This window comes from Dipodomys merriami, unplaced genomic scaffold (genome assembly GCF_024711535.1).
Source record: "Dipodomys merriami isolate MVZ:Mamm:240054 unplaced genomic scaffold, mDipMer1.0.p SCAF_787, whole genome shotgun sequence".
Classification (NCBI taxonomy): domain Eukaryota; kingdom Metazoa; phylum Chordata; class Mammalia; order Rodentia; family Heteromyidae; genus Dipodomys; species Dipodomys merriami.
Window position 1 is genome coordinate 382809 of NW_027206387.1, and position 4565 is coordinate 387373.

The following is a 4565-nucleotide window of genomic DNA, read 5'->3' on the forward strand; positions in this document are numbered from 1 at the left end:
CTATACAAAATCAATAATTAGTTCACGGTAGTAGAAAGGAAAACATTAAGCAACTCCTAACATTTTTCAATTTTTTATAACATGATATTGCTTAGATCATTTTCTGTTAACGCTTGAGACTATATAACTCAATTTAGTTAGACCTTTTACAAGGCTATATGTATTTTATTTATTTTACTTTGATTTTTCTTTCCAAAGTCTGTGTGACTAATTTCCCTTGGTTTCTTTCTGTCTCATGTTGTTCAGATTTGAAAGTGAAGAATAAATGTAAGGATGAAAACAAAAAAATATACAGTTCCCCTCATCTGATGATTCCTCTACAAGAATGAGGAAAGTGTTCATCCTTCTAAGGACCTATGATAGCACATCAAAAAGAGAATTCATTTTCTATGTCTTCCTTATCTTTGTAACTTGAATGATGTAAACACAATATACTGCTCTGATACTTTTATGTTTTTTCAGTTTTGCACATTTTCATATGTATTTCACCTCAGTCTACAACATTCCTTCATCGTTCTGTCCCTGATATTTTTACACGATCAAGGCATGAGATAACCAGTTTGATTTACAGCATGAGAAGTTATCTACCTGGCTTCCTTGGAAGCAGAGTATGGTCAATAGATATTACTTCTGGTTGCTCATTACATGTAATGGTTTCTGCACTACTCATCACATTCTGTTTAGTATTTTAAAAAGACATAGCTAAACTAAAAGTTCATTCATAGAAGTATATGTTAAGTGTTTCATAAGTTTTATTTCTCTTAATTCTTAAGATAACATTTGCTATAATGCTAATGTTATTGCCATTTTACTGTTGAGAAAAATTGTAATTAAAGACAGTAAGTGCATGTCCCACAGACACACACAGTAAGGAAGGAAATGAGTCAAAGTTTCCAAAAGTCTTTCAGAAATATCAAAAATGTGGGTAAAATCTCTCCATTCTCTTACACTCTCAATTCAATATTCATATTGACCAAGAAATAATAGCATAGCAATACTTGCTATGTTATTATGGTGATTGTTTTCTATCACATTTTGTCTTCAACACAGACTATGTTTGTGATATTGGGTTATCATGCACAGAGCAGAGCTTATAAATTGAGGTCCAAAGAGAGCCAAATTTTTTCTGTCCCACAGTTCCAGTTTCCTTTTTAAAAAGTAATAAAACCTTTAAATATCATCACTTACTGTCTTTTAAGAATCCAAAAACGAAATAAATTCACATATAATCACTCTAAAATGCTTTAAAAGTAGGAGATAATAAAACAGGCCCCACGAAGTAAATTTTCTTCTATTTTAAAAATTATTCTGAAAGCCTTGTGTTGGCTGGTCACACCTGTAATCCTATCTAATCTGGATATCTACTCAGGAGCCTGAGATCTGTGGATAACATTCCGGAGCCAATAAGGTCCAAAAAACAAAAACAAAAACAAAAACAAAAAGAACAACTTCATGAAATTATTTTTCAAAATTTTTAATGAACTAGCAAAAAGCCAGGAATGGAGATGTAGCTCATATAGTAGCTCAACAAGCTAGATAGGAAAGGCCTTGCAAGACCTTGAAGCCCTGATTTTAACTCTGAGCACTCCAACACACATGCATTGGGTGCGTTTGCATGCTCACGTATGTTTGCTGGTGCGCTGCCGAGATCACACACACACACACACACACACACACACACACACACACACACACACACACACACACACACATTCAAATTACCTTCATATCAGTGTTCTGCATTAATTTCTTTGTTAACGATAATATATGGGTAAAATAGAGGAAATGAACTCTTCCATCTCAACATTTTTATATGTTTTTTATTGTAATAATACTGTGCAGAGGGGTCACATTTACATGAGGAAGGAAATTAGTACATTTTCTAACAAGCATTGTTACCTCCTCCTTTATATTTCCCCTACTATCCTTTCCCTCCCACCTCCACAAATACACTCCCCTCCCCATTTTCTATCCCCCTGCCTAAATTGTAAAGTTCATTTTTCAACATAGTGTCTTGTGCATCTCATGGTTACAATTGGTTAAACTGCATCCCTATTTGAGCATTTTTCGCTTCCTCTCCCCAAATTTCCTACAAGATGTAGTGCACCAACTTCAAATACAGAGAAAACAGGGGTTATAGTGTGGGGGAGGAACATACAAAGAAACAAAAATAAATGACATCGTACATTATAAGTAAGTTAGAAACAATAGCAAGAAACATAAAACCACTTGTGTCCCTATCTTGGGGTTCAATTCCCTTAACATCATCTTGTCTGGTATTATGCACATATCGTTTGAGCTTTTCTGCTTATCCCAGATATATATTCGTTATTGAAAATAAGGGAAACCATGGGACTTATGTTTTTTGGACTTGGATTACTTCACTCAATAAATTTTTTTCCAAGTCTTTCTATTTCCTAACAAATTTGGAGATGTCATTTTTTCTGATAGAGGCATAGAATTCCATTGTGTATATATACCACATTTTCTTGATCCATTCATCTAATGGGGGCATCTGGGTTAGTTCCATATCTTAGCTATGGTAAATAATGCTGCAATAAACATAGTTGTCCTGCTGGTTTTAGTATGGTCTTGTTTGTGATCATTTGGGTAAATCCCCAAAAGTGGGATTGCTGTGTCATAGGGGAGCTTTATGTAGAGTCTTTTGAGGAACCTCCATAATGCTTTCCAAAGTAATTGAACAAGTTTACACTCCCACCAAGAATGCAGTGCTGTTCCCTGGGGGCCACATCCCTTCCAGCATCTGTTTTTGTAAAAATATGGAATATTCCACGAATTTGCATGTCATCCTTGCACAGGGGCTATGCTAATCTTCTCTGTATCATTCCAATATTAGTGTATGTGATGCTGAATTGAGCAAAGAACTTTTTTTATATATAAAGTATACTTTTATTGATTTTATTAAACTAGTAAGTTTTTATTAAACTAGTAAGTTCAAAACTAGTAAGTTCAAAAGAATTGTTGTGTAATTTTAGAACCATATATTTCTTACATAAGCACACTTTTAAGAATAAAATCAAGACTGACATGTCAAAACAAAATAATTCCAGATATTTGTTGTTCAAGAAATGTGTAGGACATTGCCCCATTAGTTAGGAAATGGAAAAACTTGGAAAAAATTATATTAAGTGAAGTAAGCCAGGCCCAAAGAAACATAGGTCCCATGGTTTCCCTTATTTGTAATATCTAGTATATGTATGAGTCAAGCGGAAAAGGTCAGATAATGTGATGTCAGGAAAATGAACCCTTAGATGTGTATTTTAATGTTTTTTTCTTTCATGCATGTGTTTCTAACGCATTTATAAGATTATCTCTTTGTTGCTTTGTATGTCCTTCCCCCTGCTTTCACTATATTTGATTTCAGTATAACTTGTGGAGGAGATGGGGAAAAACCAGTTGTTTAAGGATACAGGTGGACCTGTGGCAACAATGAGAAGTACAAGTTGTCATGTCCAAAATGAGCTTTACAACGTAGGTGCGGGGGGGGAGGGGAAGGGGGGGAAGGAGAAGGATTGGGATTGGGGGAGAGGGGGGAGGCTGGGAAGGGATGTGAAGGGTAAACAAAGGAGGAGGCTGCAATGCTTGGTAAGAAATGTACACATTATCCTGCCCATGTAATTGTAACTCCTCTGTACAGTATGTTCACAAATAAAATTAAATTAAATTAAAATAAATAAAATAAAATAAAAAATAAAAAAAGAAATGTGCAGGAAGAGGAATTCAATTATTCTATAAAAGGCACCTGTCATAATGAACACTCTAGCAAGTGTTAAGTTTTGTTAAAAGTTTTAATGTTTTACATATGTTTAATTTTGGGATTTTGCTTATATATGCCAAAATTTGGATTGTTTGGGAAGTATAAAACTTTTCTATAAAGTATTTAAGATTTATGGTAGCAGATATTAACTACTAAATACTTACATTTCAGAGTTTATAGAAACCTTATTAATGAGAAGTTGCAAAGTCTTTGTGTAAAGAAGTAGATTGAAGAGTTAAGACTATGTTAACTACACAGTTTCTGTTAAAACATTAGGGCTAACTTCCTTTATATGTTAGTGAGGAAAAAATGATGATGTAAGTCATAAACAAATGATGAGATGAGCCATAAATAGTCATCTTAGTGGGAAACTTTAAGAGTATGCATATTCTATAAAACTCTGGTTGAACATCAATACCTTAGCCAGTGTTAAATGTACAGATATTTGAAAAAATAATAAAATCTAATATTTCTACACTTCAAATACTGAAAATACTGATAATTGTTTTGTTTTTTATTTTATTAATCATTAATATTTAATTATTGGTTTTCTTTATTTGTAGCATTGTTTTCCTTGTTGTAATATAATACAACATTTGGTAAGTCATCATTAGGAGGTACTTTGAGAAGCTTACTGGGATCGCCAATCCAGGTTTTATAGGTGCATGTGAATTTACAAAGACGAAAATTAAAAACAAAATATTTATTAAAAAATGATCAAGTAGAGTCTGAATCAGGAGTGTTGATAAATGTCCACACCTGAATGCTTAGCCCTAGGCTGAAGCAG

At 33.5% G+C, this 4565-nt stretch overlaps 1 non-coding gene across 1 annotated transcript; it reads right to left on the reverse strand.

Annotated features, from left to right (window-relative positions):
- Positions 1-2774: 2774 nt before the first annotated feature.
- On the reverse strand, positions 2775-2881 carry LOC138818890 (U6 spliceosomal RNA). The gene has a single exon (XR_011369249.1). It is a non-coding gene; the product is annotated as a U6 spliceosomal RNA (small nuclear RNA).
- Between the last annotated feature and the right edge of the window lie 1684 nt (positions 2882-4565).